Below are 13921 nucleotides of genomic sequence, written 5' to 3'. Positions count from 1 at the left end.
CGGTGTCTACGTGTATTAATACCTTGAATTCGATGTCCACGTGTCCCAGGTTGCCGATGACGAGGTCCACATAGTGCGCTTCGTAGTTTTCGGTGTCCAGGTGTAATCGTACGTTGAATGCGATGTTGTCCCAGGTTGCCGATGACGAGGTCCACACAGTGCGCTCCGTAGTTTTCGGTGTCTACGTGTATTAATACCCTGAATTCGATGTTCACGTATCCCAGGTTGCCGATGACAAGGTCCACATAGTGCGCTCCGTAGTTTTCGGTGTCTACGTGTATTAATATCTTGAATTCGATGTCCACGTGTCCCAGGTTGCCGATGACGGGATCCAGATAATGCGCTTCATAGTTTTCGGTGTCCAGGTGTAATCGTACGTTGAATTCGATGTCTAGGTGTCCCAGGTTGCCGATGACGAGGTCCACATAGTGCGCTCCGTAGTTTTCGGTGTCTACGTGTATTAATACCTTAAATTCGATGTCCACGTGTCCCAGGTTGCCGATGACGAGGTCCACATAGTGCGCTTCATAGTTTTCGGTGTCCAGGTGTAATAATACGTTGAATGCGATGTCTAGGTGTCCCAGGTTGCCGATGACAAGGTCCACATAGTGCGCTTCGTAGTTTTCGGTGTCTACGTGTATTAATACCCTGAATTCGATGTTCACGTATCCCAGGTTGCCGATGACAAGGTCCACATAATGCGCTCCGTAGTTTTCGGTGTCTACGTGTATTAATATTTTGAATTCGATGTCCACGTATCCCAGGTTGCCGATGACGGGATCCAGATAGTGCGCTTCATAGTTTCCGGTGTCCAGGTGTAATCGTACGTTGAATTTGATGTCTAGGTGTCCCAGGTTGCCGATGACGAGGTCCACATAGTGCGCTTCGTAGTTTTCGGTGTCCAGGTGTAATAATATGTTGAATTCAATGTTTAGGTGTCCCAGGTTGCCGATGACAAGGTCCACATATTGCGCTCCGTAGTTTTCGGTGTCTACGTGTAATAATACCTTGAAATTGATTTCTAGGTGTCCCAGGTTGCTGATGACGAGGTCCACATAGTGCGCTTCATAGTTTTTGGTGTCTAGGTGTATTAATAACTTTAAATCTGAATATGTGCGTTCAGCCGATATTCCGCTAGCTTAGCAATCGTGAGCAGTTGCTCGTTTTTGCTCGTTTCTTCTCTTTTTAATCCAGTAAGTCAAAAAAGAGGAAACGAGCGAAAACGAGCGACTGCTCACGATTGCTAGGCTAGCAAAGTATCGGCTAAACGCACCCAATGTAGGACACGTAGATATCGAATTCGAGGTATTAATACATGTAGACACCGAAAACTACGAAGCGCACTATGTGGACCTCGTCATCGGCAACTTGGAACACGTGGCCATCGAATTCAAGGTATTAATACACCTGGACACCGAAAACTATAGAGCGCGCTATGTGGACCTCGTCATCGGCAACCTGGGACACCTAAACATTGAATTCAAGCTTGATTCATAAAAATCGACTTAAAATTTCCCTAGCGGCAGAATTAAAATTATGTCATGACATAATAAAAATCGCTGAATTAAAATTATGTCTAGACATAATAAAAATTGGACAAAAATTATGTTTAGACATAATAAAAATTGGATGAATTAAAATTATGTCTGACGTAAAAATAATTATCAAAAATATCGATACCTGAAGATATCGGTACATATACAGTTGCGAACAACATTCAGTAAGACACGCAAATAAAAATAAATAAAGAATTTTACAGTTAACGACTTATTAACATTAATCATGCTTTATTGCGATTATGTTTTATGTTGAAATTGAAAAATATATACAAAGTGTACAACTAAAAGGGTTATAAATTATTATTTTTAAAAAACTGAGCAAAATATTAAATTGTTGTTTTCTTTAGAAATAATAGTCCGTAACACTTTTAGCTTCATACCTTGTATTATATACGGTTTATGAAGATTATAAGATATATTGTTTATAAGATTAAGATTGCGTAACACTACAAAAAGGCGTGATATCCGTACAAAATTACCTTTTTAAAAAAAGGTAAAATGAGCGCCAAGTACACGCATAATAGTGTATATGTATTATGTTGTTACCCTGTTATGTTGTTACCTCGAAAAAAACAAAGTGGTAGTATTATACCTCCAAATAGCTTTATCCTGTACATACTGTTTATACAGTGCGTAATATACTACAAAAAGGCGTGATATCCGCACAAAATTACCTTTTTTAAAAAAAGGTAAAAAAAGGCGCCAAGTACACGTATAGTAGTGTATATGTTGTTACCTAAAAAAAAAAGAAAGTGGTAGTATTATACCTCGAAAAAACCTAAGTAACAAGTGGTAGATCTTTATATCTCGAAAAATCTCGAAAAAATCTAAGCAGTAGTATCTTTATTTCCGAAAAATTATAACCCAAGTGATACACGTCACAAAATTATGTTACCTTATCAAAAAGAAGAGTCGCGCTTCAAGTGATCTATTACAATTACAAAAAAGAAATGATATCTCTTTAAGTTAGAGCGCCAATTACAGAGAGAACATGTATATTGCCTCAAAAAATAATTGTTGCACTACATTGAAAAATCTTTACATTGTGTCAATTAGAAAAGAATGTATAATAACAATTTTATAAGATTAAAAAATTTTATTTAAATTTAACAAGGGAATACAAGATATTTAAATACAAAGTTATTTACATGTGTATTTTTTAATGGCCACAAAGAATTACAGAAGTAACAGTACAAAATAAAAATATTTTATTAAAATACATAAATTTTTCTTGTAAAAAAACTTGGCGCTGCTAGACCTTTTAAATAAATAAGAACAACAATAAATAAAAATAATTCAGAGAAGAATACAATGGGAGTAATATTAAATGATTATCAGCAGTGGATGTGGGAGTGAGTGATATGGGTGTGCGTGACTACGCGGACGGCGGATAATGCGGCTTATAATTAAGTATAGAATAAGTTTATTTATTTATTTAAAATTTCGAGGTCTAGCAGTGCCAGGTTTTTTTACAAGAAAAATTTATGTACTTTAATAAAATATTTTTTATGTACTGTTACTTCTGTAATTCTTTGTGGCCATTAAAAAATTCACATGTAAATAACTTTGTATTTAAATATCTTGTATTCCCTTGTTAAATTTAAATAAAATTTTTTAATCTTATAAAATTGTTATTATACATTCTTTTCTAATTGACACAATGTAAAGATTTTTCAATGTAGTGCAACAATTATTTTTTGAGGCAATATACATGTTCTCTCTGTAATTGGCGCTCTAACTTAAAGAGATATCATTTCTTTTTTGTAATTGTAATAGATCACTTGAAGCGCGACTCTTCTTTTTGATAAGGTAACATAATTTTGTGACGTATATCACTTGGGTTATAATTTTTCGGAAATAAAGATACTACTGCTTAGATTTTTTCGAGATTTTTCGAGATATAAAGATCTACCACTTGTTACTTAGGTTTTTTCGAGGTATAATACTACCACTTTCTTTTTTTTTAGGTAACAACATATACACTACTATACGTGTACGTGGCGCCTTTTTTTACCTTTTTTTAAAAAAGGTAATTTTGTGCGGTACGAGCAACGGCAAAATATTCAGAATTTCTTTCGCAATGACTTCAAAGATATCCATAGTTTTATAAACGTTGGACCACTAACGGTGAGAGTTTGTACGGTTAATAACATCAACTCATACGTCTCGAATCTGCAAACGTATGCTTGAGAATGACCGAATCGACGTTGCATCGTATGTTCGATCTCGATTGGTGCATCGATGCGAGATTCGATCATTTGATCAGAATACTTGCGACGGTCGATGCAAAGTTTGCGCTGTTCTCCGATATCGCGTCCACTGTGAAAGATCCCAAGGAAGCGTCGAATGTAATATACGCTAGCGATGCGTTCAATACGAATCAGATCATCGATTGTGAGCTCGCAGCTTTAGTTTTTAGCACGTAAGATATATTATGTAAAAGAAGAGTTAAATAAACAGGCTTTTCTTACACCCTAAAACAAACGATGTATTTTTCTTTTGCGTGCATGTCCTTCACCCACTGTATCTAAAATTATCTTTCTTTCTCCCAATTATTTATTATAAAGAAAAGAAACGCGAGCGAAGGGGCGCGAGCAAGAGAGGACGCGAACGAAAAGAAGCGAGCGACAGAGAACGCGTTCACATGTGTCGATGCTCCGTCGAACTTTTGCCTGCCATTGTAGTGCGAGACATATTTTATTTTAATTTCTTTTCGTTGGAAAGGGCTGTCCGTTTTTAAACTGTTACCATTTCTTTCTCTGGTGACATTTTACCCCGCTTCGTTCTGCAACCGTCGTTGCAGAATCGAGAATTCAGTCTCGTCGAGTCCGCGAAACCAAACGTTCGAAAGTTCGAAAGTTTTAGTGTCAAACAATTATGGTGCAGTACATAGAAGTACTTATTCCGAGGGAGAGCACGGTACGGAAGACACTGTGACAGAGTATAGTGAATAGTGACATAATATAGTTTTTTAAATATGTTTTTTTCTGTTTAGCAGATGCAGCTAAATATACAGGTCGTGACGGATGAGCGGTGGGTGCGGGTGCGCATTGCACGGGAACACGTGAGTCTTATTTTTTGTGTGTGCGCGCGTGTTTTGAAAAAAAGTACAATAATATTTTATATATATTAATTTTACAGCTGTAGATGAGTTACGTGATACCGGGATTTATAAATATAGCTCACCGGCGTTGGATCCGAGAGGATAGGCGAGATGAAAGAGAGATGTGCGATTACCGAGAAACATCTCGATACGCGCTACTCAAACTTTTCGGAGAGGATACCTCCGACGAGGAAGAAAATGAAATCTGGTAAAATAATCGCTTTTTAATAAAAAAATTTTGAATTTTTATTAATTATATTAATCATATTGCATTTGTATGTTTCAGGTGAAGATCCTCCGGATAAATTGATTCTCCATATAAATTATTTAATTTTTATATTATAAATTTTCTTGAAATAAACAAAAAATTAAATAATTATAATATTTATTTATTTCCCTTCCTTCTCCCTACCTTAAAAATAGTTTAATTATATATGATAAAATATATTTATTATGGGGGGACGGGAGCGAGAGAGACTGCGCGCGAGAGAGAACGCGAACGGGGGACGGGAGCGAGAGAACGCGCGCGAGAGAGAACGCGAACGGGGGACGGGAGCGAGAGAAAGACTGCGCGCGAGAGAGAACGCGAACGGGGGACGGGAGCGAGCGAGAGACTGCGCGCGCGAGAGAACGCGAACGGGGGACGGGAGCGAGCGAGAGACTGCGCGCGAGAGAGAACGCGAACGGGGGACGGGAGCGAGAGAGAGAACGCGCGCGAGAGAGAACGCGAACGGGGGACGGGAGCGAGCGAGAGACTGCGCGCGAGAGAGAACGCGAACGGGGGACGGGAGCGAGAGAGAGAACGCGCGCGAGAGAGAACGCGAACGGGGGACGGGAGCGAGCGAGAGACTGCGCGCGAGAGAGAACGGGAACAGGGGACGGGAGCGAGAGAACGCGCGCGAGAGAGAACGCGAACGGGGGACGGGAGCGAGCGAGAGACTGCGCGCGAGAGAGAACGCGAACGGGGGACGGGAGCGAGAGAGAGAACGCGAACGGGGGACGGGAGCGAGAGAGAGAACGCGAACGGGGGACGGGAGCGAGAGAGAGAACGCGCAACGTCATAATCGAATGGCACCGCAAAAACGTGACCCAGTGAACCTGTGACCCACATGTTCACCAAAAAAATCTCAATAAATTGCCCTAAAAGACATGTCTGAAGAGGACATTGCGGCGGTAGGCATGCACAGCGGGGGTCTCCGAGACTCACAGGCCAACTTTCTTTTCCGGCGTTTTATTGTTTCCCTTTTTTTACCCCGTATATCTCGGAGTTTTTTTAGAAATTTTCTTAAAATAAATATATAAATATTAAATAATTATCTATTCTCTTTCTCTTAGATAGTTCTCCTATACAGAAAAATAAAGAAAAGAGACCGCGACGGTTAAGTCGCATAAAATTTTGGTCGAGTACCTACGTCGCGCGACCATCGATGCTCGGCCATCCGCAGTGCGAGATGATATTCGTTTATAAATTCTGTCATCGACGTTCGTCGATACCCATAGAAATTGAGTCGCGTTGCCGCGCTTATGCCGTCTAGTGTTTATAAAATCTAGCAGCCTGTCATCGGCGCTCGCCTTTGTAACGCGCGACGCCATAGCCGAATGGCGCCGCCGCGAAACACCGATAAGCGGCAATTCCTACGAAGAAAAGTGAAAAGGACATAGGCGCTCGCTCGCATTTGATAAGTGTGAAATGATATCTGTTTATAAATACTATCGGCCGAACATCGACGCGAGGCTGCATTTGTTTATCGAACATGTCCCGACGCGCTCGCCTAATCCACCCCCCCTCTACCCCCCTCCCCCAACCTTATGCTAGGAACGCAGATCACCCCCCCCCCGCACCATATGGTGGGAACGCAGACCACCCCCCCCCCCCCCGCCGCACCTCCTCGGAGGACGGTGGCACCAAAGTCCCCCCCCTCCCGCCCGGCAGACCCCACGGCCGCAAGTCCTTCCCCCGCCCCTCACCCCCCCTGAGATCCCCGGCCTAGAAGTCTCATATTTATGCTACTTTGAATGTTTTATAATTACTATGTGGCTTTTATAAACAAGATTAAATTTAAACTTGAACTTTAGACAAAATAAAAAACTTTACTCTCCTGGTATATGGAAAGAGAGAGAGAGATAGAGAGAGAGAGAGAGAGAGAGAGAGAGAAAGAGAGAAAGAGAGAGAGAGAGAGAGAGAGAGAGAGAGAGAGAGAGAGAGAGAGAGAAAGAGAGAGAAAAGGTAGATGTTTTCTTTCTTTTTAAATTTAAGATATATTAAGATTTATTTCTTTTTTGAAATATATGAAACATAAATTTTAACATTACACTTTATAATAAAATATTTACTCAATTAACTGTTATTCATTACTATCTAAAAAATACTTGAAACTATCTTTTTTTTTAATATTATCTACATCAATATAATTTTCCGGCAAAATGATGATGACTGGGATGATTTGCTTGATGTCGACATTTTTCTATTAATTAATTATATTATTTTAATAATTCACTCTTTGAATATGCTGCATCTTTAAAAAGATTTATATTACTAAGTATAAATATATATTTTTTATCATTAAAAAATAATGATAAATTATAATGTTTAAATTATGATACTTATATTACAAAAACATGACCTGAAACTTAATATATCTTATAATTAAAAAAAAAACCTCTCTTTCTTTCTCTCTCTTTCTCTATCATTATTTCTTAATAACACCCTGTATTATAAAATTTAGCAGTTTTATATCAATTTGTCTAATTTTCTATAGCATAGCAACGGTATAACAAAATATATAACTATACATAGTAACATAAACATCTTCTTAAACGTGCAGCACATTTAAAAAGTGCATTAGTTAAATTATTAAAAAATATAACTATATTTTAAAACAAGAATGTCGACAAAACTATCCCAATCTTCATCTCATCTCTCCCGAAAATGAATAAAGTAGATGAAACTAAAAGAAAAGTTTCAAGTATTTCTGGTAGTGACAAACAACAGTCAAATGAGTAAGTACTTTTATTATAAAACATATTGTCAATTAACTATAAAATACAAAAAATTTCAATTTGAGAAAAATTTGTTTATATACTTACTTATTCATTTATAAATTGTATAATATTTATTAAATCTATGTATTTTTTTTATTATATAATAAAAATGTAATTCAGATATATATATATATATATATATATATATATATATATGGAGATATATTTATTATTAAACTCAACGCTGTTATTAACGTTATTTTTCTTTTCTTTTACTTTGTATCATACATAAACTTTTATTTACAAATTAAAAATAAGAATAGATAATCTAAAAAAATGTTTTTTCTAAAAGATTTAATTCAATATTTTAATCTCTTTTCTTAAGATAAATTTTTGTTTACTTGTTTTATTTAGTTATCATTTATTTAAGTTGTTTGATATTTATATTAGATATGTATCTTTTATATTTTATATAAAATATAATTTTTATATTTAATTTTTATAGAATGACACTTGATAAACAAGAAGTATCCATTCTCAATCAACAAAACGAACTGGAACTCATCACTTTTGCATCGGATGAAATGTTGGAATCAGTGCAAAACGAAGACTCGACTGTGTAACAAGTTTTTGTATTCTTTTATTAATGCAAAAAATATGAATGTTGTTTGTTAATAATTAGTAATTTATGTGTCTAATAATCATACTATTAATATTTTATTTAATGTTTTATAAATAATAAAAAGAGAAATCTATTAATTTTATTAAAAAATATTTTAGGGAAATTATTGGGTTTCTCGATGAAATAGATGGCCCGAAAATTGTGGGTAAAACACAACAATACAGATTACTCAAATTCATTTTAAACAATAATAGTAAACATCGTGTTCAAGTAGTAGCATGGAATTCAGAAATAGACAGAATTGAGTTTCATTTAAAACTTAACAAGGTAATGAAAAGTTTATATCAGGTTCTTGTAGACCTTTTTATAATAATATTTATATACAATTATTAAAAACAACAGCAATTAATAACAATAATTAACAACAACAAAACAATGATAACTGTACATTCTTGCACTTGTTATAATTTAGATTATTCATATTGATGGGGCAAAGGCTAAGGAACTAAAATTTTTAGGCTTTAATCAGGGTACCTTACCCTATGAATTAATTATACGACCAAACACTATAATAAACAGCCTTGGGACCTTTAATTTAAAAACAAAAATTAATGCAGTAAACCCAAAATTAATTGATTTTATAGATATCCCAGAGTGCTTAAATACTTGTATTCGTAAGTTATAATATAATATTACTAAATATTAGTATTATTAACCCTCTGTTTGTGTGTGTGTATGTGTGTAAATGTTTTTTTTTTGCATTTTTGGAATATACTTAACGTACACTGTAAAGTACCTAATCGGTACTAAAAATACCTAAACGGTTGGAGTAACCTAAATGTGGATGGGTCTGTATGTCCCCCCGACGCTACTTTTCTTACACTAAAAAATTTTGTAAAATCTAAATACATTTATAAAACATCTGTCTACATTAGACACAATAAATTTAACCTGAGTTGTATTTGTAATTAAATATATTTATTAACTGATATAAATTAAAATAAAATAAATTAATTAAAACTAATTATTTTTCAGTTGTACGTGGATTTATAAAAACTAATTTTAACGCATTTACGAATAACTCTAAAAGTTATGGTTATGGCTCGATTACGGATGGGACGTACAAGTTGGAAGTCCAAATCATAAATTATAATTTTGAAAATGATTTTCAAAAAGGAGACCATGTAGAAATAAAAGGTTACGTAAAAATTACAAGTAAGTTGTATTAGTTAAATATTAAGAATATTAAGAAGTGAAATATTAATTTGATCATTCCTTTTCCTTTAATGACGTCAAAGTAAAATTTTCATTATTTAGTCCACATTTTGATATAACAATTCATTTGTTACTTTAAATTATTACTTCAATAATATTAAATAATTATATTTATAAAACTACAAATATTATATTTTGTTTTTTATTTTTTATCTTTTTTTTTTAATTTAGTGCTTGTTGACTGCAATCATCGATGATCAATAAATTCTATAAAATACAGTTGACTGCCAATGACAGGGTACGGCGTCATTAAAAGTTTAAGTGCCAATTGCCAGTAAATTCCACGACAATATGTTAATACTATAAATTTATTTTTCAGATGATGTTTTCTATTTGGATGTAGAAAATACATCAGATGTAAAATTATTACAGGAAAATCAAAAAATGTTTTTTATGCAATGTTTGCAGGGTACCAAGCCAATTAAAAGGGTATTTTCTAATGATACAAGTACAACAAACTCACCCAATAAGATTGTTCGCACATATTAAGGTTATATTATGAATTGTAAAGACGTTGAAAACTCCTATTAGTCAGTGAGTGTATATAGTATTATTTAATATTTGATATTAAAAGCTATAATATAAATATATAATAATAATAATGAAATGAAAAAATTATAATTTTATATAAAATTAATATTACATAAAATTTAATATAAAATTCTTTTACAGATTGGAGACCTGTTTGTGAATGGTTATTGATTGAATTAGATATTTTAATTGATTAATTTAAATATTTACTTTTTAAAAATTTTGGTCATTTATTAGTCGTTCTTCGTTTTCATTATATGTTTTAAATGTGAATCAGAAGATATATATTACGTTTTAGTTTCACTTATAACTTTAAAGTAAGAATATTTGTCAAATGTATAATATGGTGGACTTTTCAAAGTTGACGTCGTCAGCGTTAAATTTAAGATATTTATAATTTTTTAAATTGAAATATTTTAAAGCAAATTTTATTCAGTTGTATAATAAATATATAACAACACACACACATAAAAACTATAAATTTTTAAAATAAATAGAATTTAACCATAGATCATATTATTCTATCACGTTCAATAAATGTCTTATAGCTTTTGTTTTGTCATGTAAAAAATTTAGTGACATATAAAGTTAGTAATGATTATGCAGAATAACGTTACAAATTAAAAATATAGTTAAGTATTACTTTTACAATTACTATTAAAATATTTTAAATAATTTGAAAAGTAAGTTGTTAATTGTGACCGAAGAATATCGCTAAAATCTTCAAATCTTTTTAAAGTAAGTATATACCATTTAAAAATACACATGTAAATAACTTTGTATTTAAATATCTTGTATTCCCTTGTTAAATTTAAATAAAATTTTTTAATCTTATAAAATTGTTATTATACATTCTTTTCTAATTGACACAATGTAAAGATTTTTCAATGTAGTGCAACAATTATTTTTTGAAACAATATACATGTTCTCTCTGTAATTGGCGCTCTAACTTAAAGAGATATCATTTCTTTTTTGTAATTGTAATAGATCACTTGAAGCGCGACTCTTCTTTTTGATAAGGTAACATAATTTTGTGACGTGTATCACTTGGATTATAATTTTTCGGAAATAAAGATACTACTGCTTAAATTTTTTCGAGATTTTTCGAGATATAAAGATCTACCACTTGTTAATTAGGTTTTTTCGAGGTATAATACTACCACTTTCTTTTTTTTTTTAGGTAACAACATATACACTACTATACGTGTACTTGGCGCTTTTTTTTACCTTTTTTTAAAAAAGGTAATTTTGTGCGGATATCATGCACGCCTTTTTGTAGTATATTACGCATTGTATAGACAGTATGTACAGGATAAAGCTATTTGGAGGTATAATACAACCACTTTGTTTTTTTTGAGGTAACAACATAACAGGGTAACAACATAATACATATACACTATTATGCGTGTACTTGGCGCTCATTTTACCTTTTTTTTAAAAAAGTAATTTTGTACGGATATCACGCATTTTTGTAGTGTTACGCATCTTAATCTTATAAACAATATATCTTATAATTTCATAAACCGTATATAATACAAGGTATGAAGCTAAAAGTGTTACGGACTATTATTTCTAAAGAAAACAACAATTTAATATTTTGCTCAGTTTTTTAAAAATAATAATCTGTAACCGTTTTAGTTGTACACCTTGTATATATTTTTCAATTTCAACATAAAACATAATCGCAATAAAGCATGATTAATGTTAATAAGTCGTTAACTGTAAAATTCTTTATTTATTTTTATTTGCGTGTCTTACTGAATGTTGTTCGCAACTGTATATGTACCGATATCTTCAGGTATCGATATTTTTGATAATTATTTTTACGTCAGACATAATTTTAATTCATCCAATTTTTATTATGTCTAAACATAATTTTTGTCCAATTTTTATTATGTCTAGACATAATTTTAATTCAGCGATTTTTATTATGTCATGACATAATTTTAATTCTGCCGCTAGGGAAATTTTAAGTCGATTTTTATGAATCAAGCTTGAATTCAATGTTTAGGTGTCCCAGGTTGCCGATGACGAGGTCCACATAGCGCGCTCTATAGTTTTTGGTGTCCAGGTGTATTAATACCTTGAATTTGATGGCCACGTGTTCCAAGTTGCCGATGACGAGGTCCACATAGTGCGCATCGTAGTTTTCGGTGTCTACATGTATTAATACCTTGAATTCGATATCTACGTGTCCAACATTGGGTGCGTTCAGCCGATATTTTGCTAGCCTAGCAATCGTGAGCAGTCGCTCGTTTTCGCTCGTTTCCTCTTTTTTGACTTACTGGATTAAAAAGAGAAGAAACGAGCAAAAACGAGCAACTGCTCACGATTGCTAGGCTAGCGGAGTATCGGCTGAACGCACCCATTCTGATTTAAAGTTATTAATACACCTAGACACCAAAAACTATGAAGCGCACTATGTGGACCTCGTCATCAGCAACCTGAGACACCTAGACATCAATTTCAAGGTATTAATACACGTAGACACCGAAAACTACGGAGCGCAATATGTGGACCTTGTCATCGGCAACCTGGGACACCTAAACATTGAATTCAACATATTAATACACGTAGACACCGAAAACTACGGAGCGCACTATGTGGACTTCGTCATCGGCAACCTGGGACACCTAGACATCGAATTCAACGTACGATTACACCTGGACACCGAAAACTATGAAGCGCACTATCTGGATCTTGTCATCGGCAACCTGGGACACGTGAACATTGAATTCAAGGTATTAATACACGTAGACACCGAAAACTACGGAGCGCACTATGTGGACTTTGTCATCGGCAACCTGGGACACCTAGACATCGCATTCAACGTACGATTACACCTGGACACCGAAAACTATGAAGCGCATTATCTGGATCCCGTCATCGGCAACCTGGGACACGTGAACATTGAATTCAAGGTATTAATACACGTAGACACCGAAAACTACGGAGCGCACTATGTGGACCTTGTCATCGGCAACCTGGGACACCTAGACATCGAATTCAACGTACGATTACACCTGGACACCGAAAACTATGAAGCGCATTATCTGGATCCCGTCATCGGCAACCTGGGACACGTGGACATCGAATTCAAGATATTAATACACGTAGATACCAAAAACTACGGAGCGCACTATGTGGACCTCGTCATCGGCAACCTGGGACACGTAGACATCGAATTCAACGTATTATTACACCTGGACACCGAAATCTATGAAGCGCATTATCTGGATCCCGTCATCGGCAACCTGGGACACGTGGACATCGAATTCAAGATATTAATACACGTAGACACCAAAAACTACGGAGCGCACTGTGTGGACCTCGTCATCGGCAACCTGGGACACGTAGACGTCGCATTCAACGTATTATTACACCTGGACACCGAAAATTACGAAGCGCACTATGTGGACATCGTCATCGGCAACCTGGGACACGTGGACATCGAATTCAAGGTATTATTACACCTGGACACCGAAAATTACGAAGCGCACTATGTGGACCTCGTCATCGGCAACCTGGGACACGTGGACATCGAATTCAAGGTATTAATACACGTAGACACCGAAAACTACGGAGCGCACTATGTGGACCTCGTCATCGGCAACCTGGGACACCTAGACATCGAATTCAACGTACGATTACACCTGGACACCGAAAACTATGAAGCGCACTATCTGGATCCCGTCATCGGCAACCTGGGACACGTGAACATCGAATTCAAGATATTAATACACGTAGACACCAAAAACTACGGAGCGCACTACTTGGACCTCGTCATCGGCAACCTGGGACACGTAGACATCGAATTCAACGTATTATTACACCTGGACACCGAAATCT

This window comes from Temnothorax americanus, unplaced genomic scaffold (assembly GCF_048541705.1).
Source record: "Temnothorax americanus isolate GAGA-0224 unplaced genomic scaffold, ASM4854170v1 Scaffold67, whole genome shotgun sequence".
Lineage (NCBI taxonomy): Eukaryota > Metazoa > Arthropoda > Insecta > Hymenoptera > Formicidae > Temnothorax > Temnothorax americanus.
Note: the sequence above shows the minus strand (reverse complement) of the source record.